The sequence below is a fragment of the Hylobates moloch genome, unplaced genomic scaffold, assembly GCF_009828535.3.
Source record: "Hylobates moloch isolate HMO894 unplaced genomic scaffold, HMol_V3 SCAFFOLD_20, whole genome shotgun sequence".
Taxonomy (NCBI): domain Eukaryota; kingdom Metazoa; phylum Chordata; class Mammalia; order Primates; family Hylobatidae; genus Hylobates; species Hylobates moloch.
Window position 1 is genome coordinate 19,016,900 of NW_026652295.1, and position 20,021 is coordinate 19,036,920.

Consider the following 20,021-nt stretch of genomic DNA (forward strand, 5'->3'; position numbering starts at 1 on the left):
CAATTAAAGTAATATATATTGCAATATTAGCCTTTAAAAGAGAGACATACTTAAGGAAAAAGATAGTTTGTGATGATATGTACAGCTCTTCATCTGAGACCAAAAAGGCAAGCAAACATTCATATCCACACTACTATAGGTAATCGTTTTTCTTGTCATCATATCCAGCTATGAATACATTCACAAGAAAGGAGAAAAATCACAAAAGGATAAAGGAAAAGATTCTTTTGAGTCTGTGTTGAATGTATTGATACTCAATACTGTGTTAAAAATATGTATTTAAAAAATAGAGCTCAGTCCATTGCACAGAAAATAAAGGGGACAGTGAGTTTTCTTGTCAGATGGCTCACATACATACATACTTAATTCAATCGGCAGATGTTTATGAAGTGCCTCAGGGTGCCAGGCAGTGGACTAGGTGACCCAGTAGGGGAGATAAATAATATCCAAACTCTACCATCCATGAGCCTCTCTTTCATGCCTGTTGCTCTCACTACTAGTACCTATTGCAAATTGATTTACCCATAAATGCTACTCACACTCACACATTTGGTCATCAAGCTGTAGGAATGCTGGAGGGACCATTCCAGGTGTGGAGCTGGAGAGATGGGGTAGGAAGTGGATATGGAGCCTCAGACTCCACCCAAGAGACAGACTGGAGTGAGGAAATGCGTAAGACCAGCACTCCACTGGATGTAGAGCCATAATCTAACCACAGTTCACATTAACGTCTACATCATGACTGTATGTCATTATTTAGAGTGGGAGGAGAGGAGAAATCAGAAAAGGGAAGGGAAGATAGCATCTGTGCCTATAAAATCTGAGCATATGTATTAAGAAACAACACAGAACAATCCCGGGATGAAAGACATCGACAAGTAGGGAAAAGATAATGGATTAAACCTATTTTAATTGTCATTTTTTGACAGAATTCACATTGGTTAAGAGGTCATTAAATTAGGCATAGTGGTTTAAAATTTGGAGTTTTGCCCCTAAGAAACTCAGGATTAAAACCATGGCTTTGCCACCCACTTCATGAGTAACCCCTAAGGTTCATTTTCCCCGTCTGCAAAATTGAAATAAAGCAGTGCCCACAAAGGGTTGCTGTAAGGGTTACATTAGATAAAGAACACAAAGTACATTTATCACAGTGTGTGAAAATTATCGAAGGATTCAACAAATGTTTTATTATTAATATTACCATTATTAAGCCTGCTTAAAATGAGGCAACTTTTAAACTTTATTATAAAGACGTATCTATTCTTCTGACTTCTCAGGGCATCTTGTTTGCAAAGTACTGCAGAGTTTATCATCAAGGCATTCAACAAATAGTTATTAAGGATCTATTATATTGCAGATACTGTGCTGGGAATATACTAGGGGGCAGGACAGGTCTGATTCCTGCTGTCATAGAGCTCAGAGTTTGGAAAAGAAATTACTCTAGAAATGTTATTGGCAAAGTTCTTGGCATCAGAGAATGTCAAAAGAATCTTTCCAAGATGCACACATGGGTCAAATAACTTTTACAGAACAAGTAAGAAAATTTCTCCTCTAAGAATACTAGAAGGAAGAAAAAAAAATGGACCTGAAAAACTCAGGCTTGAGAGAAGATGGAACAGTTATCTGATAAAGGATCTTTGGATTAATTTAATTCTGCTGCCCACAAGCCTTGCTATTCCACACTCAATTTCTCTGATGCTTCCTCTCCTCTTGACCTTCCCTGTCACTATTCTAGTTCCTCATCTCTCACAGGTACTACTGCTAATGACTCCTTACTGTGCCTCTGACATCTGGGCTTAGGCCCCTCTCATCATTCCTTCAACCTTCCCTTCTTTCAAGGCATTTCCAATCATCTCATTCTGTTCAAAACTCTGCAACACCCTCCCATTGCCCACAGGGTACAATTCAACGGCTTTACACAGCAAACAAAGCTGTTCACAAACCAGATGCTTCTTATGTGTCAGGTCTCGCCATTTCTTCTACCAACATTTTTATCCCGTTTTGACCACTTCAGGGTTTCAAAAGTACCATACTGTCTCTCACCTCTCTCTTTTTTCCACATTCCCTCTGCCCAAAATGTCCCAGCCCCCTTTGTAGGGCTCCTCCAGCATTATCTCTGCTCTTTAGACCTCGATTTTAGGAATCCTAATGTTGCATCACATGATTTGTTTGTCTGTGTGCTTTTGTGTCCATCTCTCTGCTGGATTGTAAGCTCCTTGAGAGCGAGTTTAGTATCTTTTATTTTGGGATGTCTACATCTGTGATATTGTATAAGCCAAAACAGATACCCAGTGAGCCAGCAGCTATGTTTTACAAAGCTTTTTTCACATTCATTATCTTATTTGATATGCCTAGAAATGGTGCCTTTTAGAAATCAGGTGTAACTGGTAGAGCAGGTTTGAGGCTTTTTTACATTGTCAAATGATAAAACCAAAATTAAGAAATATTCAGAAGTGGCAGACTAGGGTTACATAAAGAAAAATAGCAGAAGTTTTTCCTCAAACTCTTGCCTTATCTTCAGATTCTCTCTTCTGCTAGACTGTGTGACCTCTGAGTATAGGATTAAAAGCAAAAGAAACTGAAAAATAAACGTAAGTCATACAGCAAGAAAGCAGAAGGGATTTTCAGATGCAACACAATAAATGAATCTATTTCATCACTCCCTCATTGTTAGTCACTCCTCAAAAAATTTACTCCCACAAAAGAATTTTCTGAATTGTCTTCTACCTTCAAACCAAACAAAAAAATCTTTTAAAATTTATGATCTATTTTTTTTTTTTTTTTGCTCTTTACAGCCCTCAGCTTCAAATTTCCAAAATGTTATCAAGTATTACATTTAATTGTACAACAAACTTATATCCCAGGTAGGATGTTGCCTATAGGACTCGTGCTGGGTGATCCAAACAGGGAAACAATATTCCTTTAAGCCACATCAGCTCTCAACGGTGTCACTGGTCACGCGTAGAGAGGCAAATTCATAAGCGGCATCGGGGAGTTAATGAACGGCTGGCCAGATGGTGCCTGTCAGAAGGTGTTGACTTTTTAGACAACTGGGACTGTTTCCTGGGAGTAAATGAGAGGTGCAGCAGGGACGGATTGCATCTCAATCACACAGAAACAGACAGATTCACTGCTAATGAAAATAATCACATAGCCCGGCATATTTTTCCTCTTTTGATTTTATTTGTTTGTTTTACCTGGTAGACATAGAGGAGGATCTGGCTGAAACTATAACATCATATTAAACGATGCAATGGAGTAAATATGAAAAGCTACCTATAAACTGTCTATTAGTATTCTTAATTAGGAAAAATCAAATAGAATAAGGAAAAATAATGCAAATGAGTGGTAAACTAACCTGGAATTAATAAGGGCATTTTGACTGCTATAGCGTGAACTACTTGAAAATAAATAAAATTTGAAATACAATAGTGACCTGCAGATGTTACTGAAATATCATTCAGACTGGTGGAGTCCATTAAGGATACTCTGGCCCTTTTGACTTTCTAGCATAATACATCTGAAATGAACCATTTTTACTAATTTGACCATTTTCACTTGCTGCTTTGCTGAACTGCGGAAGTTTTCCTATTACATGCTTACTGACATCTTTGGCAGGTAAACCTTGATACTCAATGCCCACATTTCAGCAGATATAATAAGTAGAAAACTTCATTGACTTTTTTGTTGCTATCAGAGAATATTACCTAAACATTTGTCTGCCTGTTGTGGTTACTCTTAGGTATTGCATAAAATCAGTTAAATAAATGCCATCACCAAACTATGGGTAGACTGTTTGGTCAGAGTAACAGACTCAGCAGATTGGGCAACTCTGCTTCTGCCAGCTACGTGACCTTAGGCAAGTTGTTTAGCCTCTCCTTGCCGTGGCGCCCTGGTTAAAGTGAAGATTCTATGAAATGAATGCAAAGAGTTTGACATAGTAGCTAGCATGTAGTCAACTCTCATAATGCTTCTCTTTCCTGGCTACAAAGAGCTCTCAGTCCAGGTCATTCATTCATTTCCTTCTTATGTTTCCATCCTCCTTGATTGCACACACTGGGTTTGTCTTCAACCTTGTGTCCATCCTAAACAGGCTTCTAGAAATTCAGAGTGATGTACTTGAAAATTTGCCTTGTTATCTAATAACAGGCAGTGACTGTATGGAGCATAATATTAAGACACTTAATATTTTACCATCATTTTTTGCCACTTGAGTCAACCCCCCAGCAGGGGTCAATGTAATGGATTTTTCTAGTACAATTTCCTCTATGCTTTGAGGATTTCCTGGGGGCAGAGGTTTCTTACAGACAGCTTAAACAATGCAATCAGCAGAAATAGATGAAGTTCCATATTCCTAGCACTGACCATAATATGTCATTTTTTTCTTTCTTAAATGTGATTTATTTTTATTTGTTTGGTTGTGAAACAAGGATCAGATTATACACGTATACACACTGCTCAGAACATGAGGTTAAGCGTTCGCTCAGCTCCATCTCCTTCTGCATTAGATATTGAAGCAACTGTCAAGCTGTGGAACAGGATTTTCTTGTTGTTGGGATAACAATGGCATATATTTATTTCCAGTAGACTTAATAAAATATAATGAATAACAGAATGGGAAAGATTTGGACAATTTCTACACGTGTGTAAATGGAAAGGAAGGCAAAAACACTCAAAAGAGAACATTAAAAACATTCAGCACATCATGTTTCAACGTGATTAGCATGGTACAGAACAGAGAGGTGATGCTGCCCTTGGGTACCACATTTAGTTCAGCCAACCTGGAATATGATGTGCAATGACCACCATTTAGACAAGGACTTTTAAAACCATGATAGCTAACTCAGAAAAGTCTCTGGTTTTTAAAACTTACCTTAATTTCAACTCAAGACACTCCATTTGAGACAAATATCCTTGATGTTAATGCTGAATGACTAGAATTCTACTAAAATTATTATTAAGTTGATTCGAGTAATGCTTTGTCAAGACAATGGCCTGTGAACAGAACTATTTATATTAAAAAGCAACAATGTTTCTACGTTTTAGTCTCTTGTCATGCCTCTGTCAATACCATGCTTTTATCTGGTTCACAGCGTCATCGGTGAGAATCACAGCATTAAGACCCAAGTATACTCAGCACTCTTGATTACTTTCACATTGAGAGTAATGCATGTATAATTGCAAATCAGTTGGCCTCCTAACTCTAACCCATTAGGTTTTCACATATCCATTAGTACAATTTACAGAATTAGAAGTGCTTCACTCACAAACATTTGCAGGCCACCTTTATCCAGTTACTTAAGAAAGTTTACTTGCATATTGCATGTCAGAGGGCCACATAAACATGGATAGTATTCCACCTGGAACTGTGAAATATGCATGTCTCAAATAGAAGTTGAGTTTTAACAAAGACTCTTCCCAAGGAACCATGATTTTCACACTGCAAGTTCAAAAGTAGGATTAGCTTAATCTCAATTCTAGTTTCTTATTAGGAAAATAGCTTTTCTCCATCAGACTCAAACATGTTCAGAAGAAAAGAAGACTGAGGATTGAGATGATGCTCTGGATCATTTGGACCAAATCCACTCTATCCTCACATATTTGTACCATATAGCCTTTTTGCCTCAGTTCTATTTTTCTCTTTTTCTTTGCAGACACAATTAAAGAACAATTAATACTAATAGATAAAAGTTAGCCTTGCTATAAGAATACAGTCAAATCGGCTGGGAACGGTGCCTCATGCCTGTAATCCCAGCACTTTGGGAGGCCGAGGTGGGAGGCTCACCCGAGGTCGGGAGCTCGAGTCCAGCCTGGCCAACATGGTGAAACCCCATCTCTACTAAAAATACAAAAATTAGCCAGGCGTGGTGGTGGGCGCCTGTAATCCCAGTTACTCGGGAGGCTGAGGCAGGAGAATCGCTTGAACCCGGGAGGCAGAGGTTGCAGTGAGCAAAGATCATATCATTGCACTCCAGCCGGGGCGACAGAGTGCGACTCTGCCACAAAACAAACAAACAAACAAAAAAAAAACTAACTAACTAACAAAAAAAACCACCCAAATTAGCCAAGCCAGAGAAATGCAGTAGTGTATTAATTCACCAGTGCTCATCGAATGAGGCTGAACAGGTTAAAAACTGGAATTTCTGGCCTTCTGCCCCACTATGATAAAACCACTTAGGTAAAGGTTTAATTTCTGAGTACAGTGACCTTGAGTAAATTTCCCTGTCCTCCAGGCTTGTCCTCCCCCACAAAATCTTCCCTGACTGCCTAAGAATTCTTAAAATTCCTTTCACGTGTGGCAAAATTTTTCATTTCAAAAACGGCTCTAGAAGAAGCTATACATTTACTTAATTTTACATTAAGGTATGGATAGCCTTAGAAGGGGTACCTCCTCTCTTAGTAAAATTCAAAGCCATTAAAATTTAGCACTGGAAGGAGAATCTACTACTGAGGACGGTTGGCTTCTTGGGACATCAACTCTTTCCTCTTCCACTCCTTGCCAGTTTTTGTTTTGTTTTGTTTTGCTTTGTTTTTGTTTTGTCTTTTGAGACAGAGTCTCGCTCCGTCTCCCAGGCTGGAGTGCAGTGGTGCAATCTCAGCTCAGTGCAACCTCCTCCTCCTAGGTTTGAGCAATTCTCTTGCCTTAGCCTCCCAGGAAGCTGGGATTACAGTCTCCTGTCACCACGCCCAGCTAATTTTTTTGTATTTTTAGTAGAGACAGGGTTTTACCATGTTGGCCAGGCTGGTTTCGAACTCCTGATCTCAAGTGATCCACCCGCTTTGGCCTCCCAAAGTGCTAGGATTACAGGCATGAGCCATCGCACCCAGCCTCCTCACCAGTTTTACCCCTTTGGGTTCTCTCCCTGTGGTTACCGTGGCAGCCCCCATGCTAACCCTCGGGAATACCATGCTCTTCCATTAATATTCTGAGAGTCACGTATGGCTAAAACTTCTTTTCTTAGTGCCTCTTAGCATAGCAGATACTGACTGGAACACCCAGGTCTTTATTCTGTATTAAAATACAATGCTGACAGGACCAGGGGAAATAGAGAAAACGAGAAAAGGAAAGAAAGAAAGGGAAGTCACACGCTACGACTCTGTACCTAGGGGCTTTACATGTCTGGGAGCTATTTCATTTTGTCCCCACATCAATCAGATAGGGAAGGTTTCATTATTCATGTTTTGTAAGTGGTACAAGACTCAGAGATTTAGGAACTTGCCCAGGATCAATCATTTGTAAATGACAGAGCTGGAATCCAAGCCCAGGTGTGCATGACCTCACAGAGCAAGGTCACACCTGGCTCACATCAAGGGCTCGCTCAGTTGAGGGCACCAAAGGACCCCCACAGCCTCTCCGTTAAGTTGCTTAGGTTCCCCAATAACTCCCCATAACCAATCTATCTCTGTAGGGAAGCTGCTGACACCTTCCAAAAGGAACCACCTCTCTGACACCTGACTAAGCTCATGGGTCAGATCAAAAGAAACACCCTGCTGCCCACCAGGATTTGTCTCTCTGGGTTTTGGCTGTCCAGCCTGAGACACTCTTTCCAAGGTGACTGATACCCACTCAAATCCAGTAGGTCCCCGACCTTTACACACAGACCACTACACAACACTTCTTATGACCACACAGGCTGCTTCCATATGCCTTCCGCACAGCAGTTACACACAATGTAACAACGGAGAATACTTCCCCTACAGACAATAGTAGCCTATTCTTACCTGAGGAGGCTACTAAGTATAGAAAGGAGGAAGAATGAGGTAGAAACAACTGTGAGCAAATGAGCTAAAGAGAAGAGCAGTTTGGGTATTAACAAAATTAGTCCCTTTCCCCTTTCTCCGTAAAGATCCTGGCTCATTTCTGAGGCTCAGCACAGATTCCTCATCCTCATGAAGCTTTCTCTGTTGTCTCCATGTAGTCCCAATTTACCCATTCTCTAATCCCATAATGTTTTGTTTATACCCTTTTTATTCCCCTAAAATTATGCTGTCCTATGATATAATTAGTTGTTTACGGTCCTCCACCCCAAGTAAAGTGAAATCTCCTTGTGAGCAAGGATTGTGCCCAGTCTCACACAGTTCCCCAGGCATGTGAGAGGTAGTCACAGTAGTAATAATAGTAATGGTAATGGCCACCATTTATTGAGTACTTACCACTGAGTACTCCTATCCATGCAACCCTTGCCATAAGGAACATTACCTGTCTTTTACAGATGAAGACACCCAAGTTTAAAATGACTAAGCAGCTTCCCCAAAGTCACACAACCAATATATGGCTTCCATCCCACATCTGACTAACTCCCAAAGGATGTGGTTTTTCCTAGTCACCTCCAAATAAGTGTTTACTGAAAGAGTAAGAATAGTAAAACTTCACCGGTTTCCCAATTTTCCTCTGCAAATGCCACCAAGTAAATCAAACAGGCAGAAGAGATTTTCTGTTGTTGTTGTTGTTGTTGTTTTTACCGTCCAATATGGTCCTGCCCAAGAAATCCACATTTCATGGGCTTGTACTTCTAAGAGTCATCACTAGCTCTGACATAAACATGTATGCATATAAAAAATAAGTATGTATCTAAAGATACACCATTTTACTTTTATTTCTTCCATTATTTAGGTGGTCCTCTTATACTGGAGATATTCTTTTACCTATTATGAAGCAAGCCGGCTGACTCACTACTGTTCTAATGATAGTCTGTCTCCCTGACAACTCCTATAGATACCCTGGGGATACTCACACCCTGTGGGAAGGTATAAAACAAACCAGAGAATTTTCTGAGATCTATATTAGTATGTATTAAGCAATGTGAATTCAGTATTTTCATTTTTAATAGAATGAAAAATCTATAAGAAAACTAAATAGTCTTCAGATTATTTTCTGTGGGGAAAAAATGATTCATTCCTCGATTAATCAAGCTTCATGGCATTGCGCACAAAATCTGTTTGCCAGAGGTCAGTGCTGTGAATATTAAATGGTTTTTGTGCTAGAATATTTAGATTATCCTAGCTTTTGGATACAAAGACTATTCCTACTCCACTGAGGCAAAGAAGTGTCTTCTACCTGATGATAGTGTGAATCGGACATGAGCAGACAAGCCATGAGGAATATGAAATTACCATTACTAATGGTGGGGGAAGTTAGAAGTAAAGAAAGAAAAATAAAGATAAGGAAGTCACACAAACACACTTAAAGACACACTTAAAGAAGAGAATAGGAAAAGAGATGCTATGGCCATATGGTACATTGGGCAGCCAGGATCTTATATAATGACCAAAGCGATAGGCTAACAACAGTATAAATCTCCACTGATGTTATAAGGTTTGAAAAATGTTTTTCACTCATTTGGTTCATCAATGAATCAAATTAATTTTTTTTTAACAAATTGACTAGGGTTATTAACTCTGTTGGGCTGTTATTGGGAAAACAAGAAAATAATAAAAGATGGTTTTTTCCCTTGGGGCTCTCATAGTCTCCACTGCACACATATTGAATGCTTGCCCTGGGCCAGGCACTGTTCGCATGTCTGTCGGCCCAACTAGACAAGAAATCTTCAAATATAGGAAAAGACGACCATGCAAGAAAACCATTATGATGAAGCATAATCAGTGCTAACGGTGGGATGGCCTTGGGATATATTATCAATATATTATTAATATATTGATTGAGATTATCTTGATTAATCACTAAATGCTAACTATATTGCATGGCAACATGGGCCTGATACACTCTGCCACTTTTGAAAAACAACAGAGAAAATCAGCCAGGCATGGTAGCCAGTGCTGTAGTCACAACTACTCACTCGGGAGGCTGAGGCATGAGAATTGATTGAACCCAGGAGGCGGAAGTTGCAGTGAGCTGAGATCATGCCACTGCACTCCAGCCTGGGTGACAGAGCAAGAATCTCCCAAAAAAACAAAACAAAACAAAACAAACAAACCAAAAAACCAGTTATCTTCATGGTAGCATCCCAGTGTCTTTAAGAGAATGGAAACAGGCTGGGCGCGGTGGCTCACGCTTGTAATCCCAGCACTTTGGGAGGCCGAGGCGGGCGGATCACGAGGTCAGGAGATCGAGACCACGGTGAAACCCCGTCTCTACTAAAAATACAAAAAATTAGCCGGGCGTGGTGGCGGGCGCCTGTAGTCCCAGCTACTCGGAGAGGCTGAGGCAGGAGAATGGCGTGAACCCGGGAGGCGGAGCTTGCAGTGAGCCGAGATTGCGCCACTGCACTCCAGCCTGGGCGACAGAGCGAGACTCCGTCTCAAAAAAAAAAAAAAAAAAAAAAAAGAGAATGGAAACAGAGGTGGCTGGAAATAAGGGCAGAGGCCAAGCATAAAGGATCTCAGATACTTTCATCTGGATTTTGAACTTTATCCCATCAGTAATGGAGAAATACTAAGGAACTAAATGTACACAGAAAAAAACATAACCAACAGCATAAGGGAAAAAATATGAAGAACTAATGATTAAGAGCTAGGAAGGTGAATGAACAAAGAAATGAGAAGATTGTTTGTGGCAGACATGACAACCATTTCTTACCCTCCTTTCTCTTGCTTGACCCTCACCACAAAGTCAAAAATCAGGACACCGGCTTTCTAGCCTCCTTTAGAATTAAAGTAGGTCATGTGACCAATCATGTTGCCGTAGGATTCTGGTTAGGACAATGAGCTTACGAGAATACTCGCTGGGACTTTCTGCATACACAAACCCAAAGGAATTGTACTAGTTAACAAAGATTTTCCTTTCTTAGTAAGAGTAAAGGCTCACCAAGCAAGATTCCTCTCATCCCTGCCACTCCCTGTTTAATGCCTTTGTAAAAACTGTAATTTGATGAATCCTGATAATGCAATGGCCAATTTAGGATCATGATCGGAAGGTTCAGGGTACTGTTTCCTAAACTGAGATCAATCTCATCAAATAAATCATTCCTGCTTGAAGTGTCTCCTCTAGTGAACAGACTGTCAGTAACCACCCAATTATCACAACTTCTTTTCTAAAGTAAGTAAACAAAACTTCATTTTGCAGCATCATCAAGTTCAACACAGTCAGAAAAATAAAAATAAACAGCAGATAAGTGAAGAATAAAGTGAAGTCCCATATGGGTTTTTGTTCAGATGGCCATGCAATGTAATTTAATAGAATGAGCACTAGACAGAAAGCCAGATTCTGGTACTTGCTTTGTTTTTCATTAGATTATCAGGTTAGATGAACTACAAAATGAGGAAGCCAACTGGAAATCAGGACCTGAAACAGGATTCATCCCCTGGGCTTGAAGTCATACTGGGTACAAAGATGGCCATGAATAATGGCCCAGGAAAAGCCCAGGTGAACTACTGTGTTGTTTCTGCTGCTGTGTTTTATTCCTGCCTTTCTTTATGTTGGTGTTCTACTTCAAGATCACAGAGAAACTGGAACCTACCTCTTTACAAGTCATGGTAAGAGGGATTATTAGCAGAACAGAAACTTGGGTCCCAGGAGCTAACCAGGAATGTATTGCCATAACTGAGTTCCAGATCAGAGTGAGATCAACAGCCTTTAGAATTGTTATATCTAAATCAATGCAGCCCTTCCTTTCTAAAGTGGGACTGATCTTGAAGACAGGGAGGCTGTTTGGCCACTCCTGGGGACATGTAGTGAAGCTATATGGGAAGGATGGATTCCCACCAGGAGAAGAGAAAAGATCTGATAGGCTTCTTCCTATCTGGCTGAAATGAAGGCCTAGAATCTCCAAGTTTACTCACTTCTGATTTTCCTGTGACTATTCTAAGATCCAATTCAGAGATTTGCTAAAAAGTAGAGCTACATAAAGTATAGATTTTCTGTATTTTAATTTTAATGAGGGATGCTTAGAAGTAGGCTTAATCCCCCGAAAATTCACTGCAATGTGTATACGAGAACCTCTGGGACATACGGGTATACCTTACTTTATTGTGCTTTACAGATATTGGGAGTTTTGTTGTTATTGTTTTTGTATTTTTTTTTTAGAGACAGGGTCTCACTCAGTCGTCCATGCTGGAGTGCAGTGGTGTGATCATAGCTCACTGCAGCCTCAAACTCCTGGGCTCAAGCAATCCTCATACCTCAGCCTCCAGAGTAGGTGGAACTACAGGTACAAGCCACCGCACCCAGCAGATATTGTATTTTCTTTTTACAAATTGAAGGTTTGTGGCAACCCCACTTTGAGCAAGCCTATTGGCATTTTTCCAATAGCATGTGCTCAGTTTGTATATTTGTGTTACATTTTCGTAATTCTTACAATATTTCAAACTTTTACATTATTGTAATATCTGTTATGGTGATCTGTGATCAGTGATCTTTGATGTTACTATTGTAATTTTGGGGAGTGGCACAAATTGCATCCATATAAGATGGCAAATTTAATACACAAATGTTGTGTGGTTTTGTGTGTTCTGAATGCTCCACCAACCAGCCATCTGGCTATGTCTCTCCTTCCCTTGGGCCTCTCTATTTCCTGAGACACAACAATATTAAAATTAGGCAATTAAAAACCCTGCAATGGCTTCTAAGGGATCAAGTAAAAGAAAGAGTTGCACATCTTTCACTTGAAATCAAAAGCTAGAAATGATTAGGCATAGTGAGGAAGGCATATCTAAAGCCAAGATGGGTTAAAAGCTAGGCCTTTAGTACCAAACAGTTAACCAAGTTGTGAATGCAAAGGAAAAGTAATTCAAAAATAATATTAAAAAGTGCCACTCTAGTGAACACACAAATGATAAGAACACAAAACAGTTTTATGGCTACTATGTAGAAAGTTTAAGTGGTCTGGATAGAAGATCAAACCAACCACAACATTTCCATAAGTCAAAGCTTAATTCAGAGCAAGACTCCAACTCTCTTTAACTCTACGAAGGCTGAGAGAGATGAGGAAGTTGCAGAAGAAAAGCTTGAAGCTAGCAGAGGTTGGTTCATGACGTTTAAGGAAAGAAGCCATCTCTAGAACATCAAAGAATAAGGTGAAGCAGCAAGTGCTGATATAGAATCTGCAGCAAATTATCCAGAAGATCTAGCTAAGATCATTGATGAAGGTGGCTACACTGAACAGCAGATTTTCAGTGTACATGAAACAGCCCTATATTGGAAGAGGATGCCATGTAGGACATTCATAGCTAGAAAGGAGAAGTCAATACCTAGTTCCAAAGCTTAAAGGACAGGTTGACTCTCTGTTAGGGACTAATGCAGCTGGTGACATTAAGTTGAAGCTAGTGCTCATTTATCATTCCAAAATTCCTAGGGCCCTTAAGAATTATGCTAAATCTACTCTACTTCTGCTTCATAAATAAAACAACAAAGCCTGGATGACAGCACATCTGTTTACAACATGGTTTACTGAATTTTTAATTTTTAATTTATTTATTTTTTATTTTTTGTTATTTTATTTTTTATTTTTTAATTATTTTATTTTTTAATTTTTTTAATTTTAATTTTTTATTTTATTATTTTTATTTTTATTTTTATTTTTTTGAGACAGAGTCTCATTCTGTTGCCCAGGCTGGAGTGCAGTCACGCAATCTCGACTCACTGCAAGCTCCGTCTCCCAGGTTCATGCCATTCTCCTGCCTCAGCCTCCCGAGCAGCTGTGACCACAGGCGCCCGCCACCACACTCAGCTAATTTTTTGTATTTTTAGTAGAGATGGGGTTTCGCTGTGTTAGCCAGGATGGTCTCGATCTCCTGACCTTGTGATCTGCCCACTTCAGCCTCCCAAAGTGCTGGGAGGTTTACTGAATATTTTAAGCCCACTGTTGAGATCTTTTATTTGGGAAAAAAAATGCCTTTCAAATATTACTACTCATTGACAATGGACCTGGTTACCCAAGAGCTCTGATGGAGATGCACGGGAGATGAACACTGTTTCCATGCCTGCTAATACAGCATTCATCCTGTAGCCCATGTATCAAGGAGTCATTTTGACTTTCAAATCTTATTATGTAAGAAATACATCTTGTAAAGCCATAGACAGTGATTCCTCTGATGGATCTAGGCAAAGTACAGCGAAAACCTTCTGGAAAGGGTTCACCATTCTAGATGCCATTAAGAACATCCATGGCCAGGCACAGTGGCTCACCCCTGTAATCCCAGCACTTTGGGAGGCTGAGGTGGAGGATAACTTGAGCCCAGGAGTTGAGACTAAGACCAGCCTGAGCAACATGGCAAAACCCTGTCTCCAGGAGAAAAAAAACTAACTGGGTATGGTGGCATGTGCCTGTAGTCCCAGCTACTCGGAATGCTGAGGCGGGAGGATCGATTGAGCCCGGGATTTCAAGGCTGGCTGCAGTGAGCCATAATCACACAACTGCATTCCAACCTGGGCAACAGAGTGAGACCCTGTCTCAAAAAAAAAAGAATCATGATTAACGGAAGGAAGTCAAAGTATCAACATTAACAGGAGTTTGGAAGAAGTTGATTCCAACCTTAATGGATGACTTTGTGGGGTTCTAGGCTTCAGGGGAGGAAAGAATCACAGATGTGGTAGAAATAACAAGAGAAGGCCAGGAGCAGTGGCTCATGCCTGTAATCCCAGCACTTTGGGAGGCCGAGGCGGGTGGATCACGAGGTCAGGAGATCGAGACCATCCTGGCTAATACGGTGAAACCCCATCTCTACTAAAAATACAAAAAATTAGCCGGGCGTGTTGGTGGGCGCCTGTAGTCCCAGCTACTCGGGAGGCTGAGGCAGGAGAATGGCGTGAACCCGGGAGGCGGAGCTTGCAGTGAGCCGAGATCGCGCCACTGCACTCCAGCCTGGGGGACAGAGCAAGACTCCGTCTCAAAAAAAAAAGAAGAAATAAGAGAACTAGAGTTAGAAGTGGAGTCTGGGCCGGGCGCGGTGGCTGACACTTGTAATCCCAGCACTTTGGAAGACCAAGGCGGGTGGATCACAAGGTCAGGAGATCGAGACCATCCTGGCTTAACACAGTGAAACCCCGTCTCTACAAAAACTAAAAAAAAAAAAAAAATTAGCCGGGGGTGGTGGTGGGTGCGTGGAGGTTGAGGCAGGAGAAGGGCATGAACCCAGGAGGCAGAGCTTGCAGTGAGCCGAGATGGTGCCACTGCACTCCAGCCTGGGCGACAGAGCGAGACTCCGTCTCAAAAAAAAAAAAAAAAAGAAGAAGTGGAGTCTGAAGATGTGACAATTGCTGTAATCTCACAATAAAACTTGAACGCATAAGAAGTTGCTTCTTATGGATGAGCAAAGAAAGCAGTCTCTGGAGATGGAATCTTTTCCTGATGAAAGATGCTATGAACAATGTTGAATGACAAAAAAAGGATTTAAAATATTACATAAACCTAGTTGATTAAGCAGTGCTGGGGTTTGAGAGGATTGACATCAATTTTGAAAGAAGTTCCATGGGAGTAAAATGCTATCAGACAGCACTGAATGCTACAGAGAAATTGTTCATGAAAGGAAGTGTCAACCAATGTGGCAACCTTCACTGTTGCCTTATTTTTAAGAAATTGCCACGGCCACCTCAACCTTCAGAAACCACCAACCTAACCAGTCAGCAGCCATCCACATCCAGACAAGACTCTCCACCAGCAGAAAGATTATGACTCACTCAAGTCTCAGATGATTGTTAGCAATTTTTAACAACAAAGTATTTTTAAATTGTTATGTAAGTTTTTTAAGCCATATGATATTGCACATTTAATAGAGTATGTATAGTATAGTGTAAACTTTTAGAGTATATACGGCATAGTGTAAACTTAATAGAGTATGTATGGTATAGTGTAAACTTAATAGAGTATATATGGTATAGTGTAAACTTAATAGAGTATATATGGTATAGTGTAAACTTAATAGAGTATGTATGGTATAGTGTAAACTTTATATGCATTGAGAAACCAAAACACAAATGTGTGACTTGTTTTACTATGATATTTTCTTTATTATGGTGGTCTGGAACCAAACCTGTGGCATCTCTGAGTTATGCCCTATATAGAAGTAAAACAGAGCTTAATTACAGACAAAAACTATTCCTGGCCAGGAGCGGTGGCTCACGCCTGTAATCTTAACACTTTGGGAGGCCAAGGTGGGCAGATCGCCAGAGGTCAGGAGTTCGAGAGCAACATGGCCAACATGGTGAAACCCCATCTCTACTAAAAATATAAAAAATTAGCTGGCCATGGTGGCAGGCGCCTGTAATCCCAACTACTTGGGAGGCTGAGGCAGGATAATCTCTTGAACCCGGGAGGCAGAGGTTGCAGTGAGCCGAGATCGCACCACTGCACTCCAGCCTGGGTGACAAGAGCAAAAACTGTCTCAAAAATTAAAAAAAAAAAATAAAAAAAACTATTCCCTAACTAGATCTGGACTAATCCAATTTGTACACTACCTTTAAAAGTTCCTTCAGCACTATGTTAACAATAAGGAGTAACAAAAGTCATATTAAACTGATACTACCCCAAATTTGTAAACCCATTTTGTAAAACCCTCCCTGTATTGTTGAATGTTTTATTGTTTACTTTTTGTATGATTGCTTATTGTTACATAGTTCTCTGCTGGGGTTTTGAATCTCTTAACACATCTTTTAGAGATTCTTAGTTTCACAGCTTCTGAAATGACAACACAGCTAAAACAGAAGGAAATATAGTATCAAACCCCTGCCGGTGTGATTCTGTATAGCTTACCCAGAATGGAAACATTGTGTTTATAAATCTGCATATCAACTCCAATCTGTGCAGGGATATCAATTGCTTCCTGTAGCTGCTCTTCTCTTTGTTTTCCTGAAAATAAGGCATGCCAATGGAGTATGCCAGTGAGCTACTATCTTTTCTCTCCACACACACACAGGAATTATGCTAACCATTTAACTTCAATCTGTCTAGGAAACAGGTATTTTTTTAATTAGAAGATTTGAGAGCAGGTGTAACGCTTACTATTAATAAAACAAGTGATAAATCAATGCAAGATTTTAGTTAGAACTAATGTATTTCTAATAAGTTTATTTTGACAAGTATATAGTATGCTATCATCTCTGATTCTGATTAATACATCGATCATCGAATGAGACACTGGAATGTGGAATGCATTATCTCAGGTATCCTATTTTCAAGGGCTTCAATTGTGGCAATTGAATATAATCATTTCAGTGCCTTGTAATTGTCAATGTCTGATCCACAAATATGATATATGCCTGAAAAGATGCATTGTAAACAGTATCAGGGTAAAGCCTCAATAAATTAGTAGCTTCTAGCTACTGGCATTTGAATCCAATAAAAAAGCACTAAGGAAGATAGTTTTAAAAATGGATTTGGCTGGGTACAGTCGCTCATGCCTGTCATCCCAGCACTTTTGAAAGCTGAGGTGGGTGGATCACCTTTCAGAGTTCGGGACCAGCCTGACCAATATGGTGAAACCCTCTCTCTACTAAAAATACAAAAATTAGCCAGGCGTGGTGGTGTGCAGTTGTAGTCCCAGTTACTCGAGAGGCTAAGACATGAGAATTGCTTGAAACCGGGAGGTGGAGGTTGCAGTGAGCGGAGAACATGCCACTGCACACCAGCCTGGGCGACAGAACAAGACTCCCTCACAAAAAAAAAAAAAAAAAAAGGATCTAGGTTCTGGAATAACATGACCATAATGTGGAACAAAGATTCAGTTTAGAGAGGACCACGCCCACAGCTGCCACCAGCAAAGCCAGGACATTGCAACACTGTCTTACATATTCAAGGCTACTCAGGAGTGCTATGGGCATGCTGGAGTTGTAGCTACAAGAACTGCAGTTCTTTCTACACTTTGTGTAAGAAAGAAGTTTCGACTTCCGGTTGCAGCAATCATTAGCAGAACCTACCTCTACTAAAAAAGATGCAGCCTATTTTTAATGTGATACCGCCAAGATCTGAATTGCCTTATGGTCTGACATGCCCATTGCTTTCAGAAACTCGGCCTGAGCATCAAAAGTATATTCACATTTCTAAATACTTTAAGAATTATCTGAAATGTTCTTGGACCCTTAACTTAATGTGCACCTTTATTAGTACAAGTCATCTAGAGTTGCTTTGGACAGAAGTGCTACAGGAATATAGGATAAGCTTTACAGAAACGTCCCATCTCCATCCAACCCCTACTCCTTGCTATAAATGTGTATTAAATATGTATATATTCTGGATAAAAGTTCTTTATACTTCGTGGGTAAAAGTTGTATGTTCTGAATAAAAGTTCCTTATACTTTGTGGGTAAAAGAATTTTTTGAAGAAATTCACAAAGTAACTTTAAATTTCATATAGAAATACAAAGGACCTAGACTAGCTGAAACAACTTTGAAAAACAACAAAGTTAGAAGATGAACACAGCCTAATTTCAAGATTTATTTTAAAACTACAATAATTAAGATGGTGTGCTATGGTGTTAAGATAGACAAAGAAATAGACTTCAGAGTCCAGAAATAGACTAGAGAGTCCAGAAATAGACCCATACTGTATTAGTCTGTTTTCACACCACTCTAAAGAATACCCAAGACTGGGTAATCTATGAAGAAAAATGGCTTAATTGACTTACAGTTCCCTATACCCGGGGAGGTCTCAGGAAATTTATAATCATGGTAGAAGGTGAAGAGGAAGCAAAGACCTTCACATGGTGACAGGGGAGGGACAAGGGGAAACTGACAGACACTTTTAAACCATCAGATCTCATGAGAAATCCCTATCACAAGAACAGCATGGGGGAAACAACCCCCATTATCCAATCACCTCTCACCAGCTACCTCCCCCAACAAGTGAAGATTACAATTCGAGATGAGATTTAGGTGGGGACACAGAGCCAAACCATATCACATACACAATAACAAATTGGAGGTTTTTTGGACAACTATTCTAGGAAAATTCAATGGAAAAATGAAAAACTTTTCAATAACTGGTGCTAGAAAAAAAAATCCATAAGCAAAAAAGTGAAACATAACATTTGATTCACATACACCAAAAAATTAACTCAAAAGTGAATCACAGACCAGGTGCAGTGGCTCACACCTGTAATCCCAGCACTTTGGGAGGCCGAACCAGGTGGATAACATGGGTCAGGAGTTTGAGACCAGCCTGGCTAACACGGTGAAACCCTGTCTCTACTAAAAATACAAAAATTAGCCAGGTGTGGTGGCACCTGCCTGCAATCCCAGCTACTCAGGAGGCTGAGGCACAAGAATCGCTTGAGCCAGGGAGGCGGAAGTTGCTGTGAGCAGAGATCATACCTCTGCACTACAGTCTGGGCAACAGATCAAGACTCCATCTCAAAAAAAAAAAAAAAAAATGGATCACAGAGACAAATATAAAAATAAAATTGTATAACTTCTAGAAAAAGGCATAGAAGAAAATCTTACTGACTTTGGATTGGGCAAATATGTTTTAACTAAGACCCAAAAAGAAAAAATTGACTGGATGTCATCAAAATGTTAAAATTTTGCTACTTAAAAAACACTGTTAAGGAAATCAAAAGGTAGCCTACAAATTAGGAGAAAACATTTGCATAACATGTAACTATAAAGGTTCGTATACAAAGTGTTTGCTCTTATTTATTTATTTTTTTTTTTTAGAGACAGGGTCTCACTCTGTCATTCAGGCTGAAATGCAGTGGCATGGTTATAGCTTACTGTAACCTCAAACTCCCGAGCTCAAGCAATCCTCTCGCCTTAATCATTGTTTATGGGAATGCAAATGGATCTGCCACTTCGGAAAATAAATTATAAAGCAGTTCTTTATAAAGTTAAATATACACATACTATATGGCCCAGCAATTCCACTGTTAAGTACTTACCCAAGAAAAATGAAAGTAAAATTTGTGCTCAAGTTCAGAGCTGCTTTATTTTTAATGTCAGTAATTGTGAAAAACTAGAAAGAACTCAAATACCTATCAACTGGTAAAGGGATTAACTAATAAGTGAAATATTATTCGGCAACAAAGAAGAATGAACTGATAATAAACAATAAGATAGATGTTACAAAAAGCATTATATTAAATGAGAACCAGACAAAAAAGACTATAAAGTTCCATGTATATGAAATTCTAGAAAA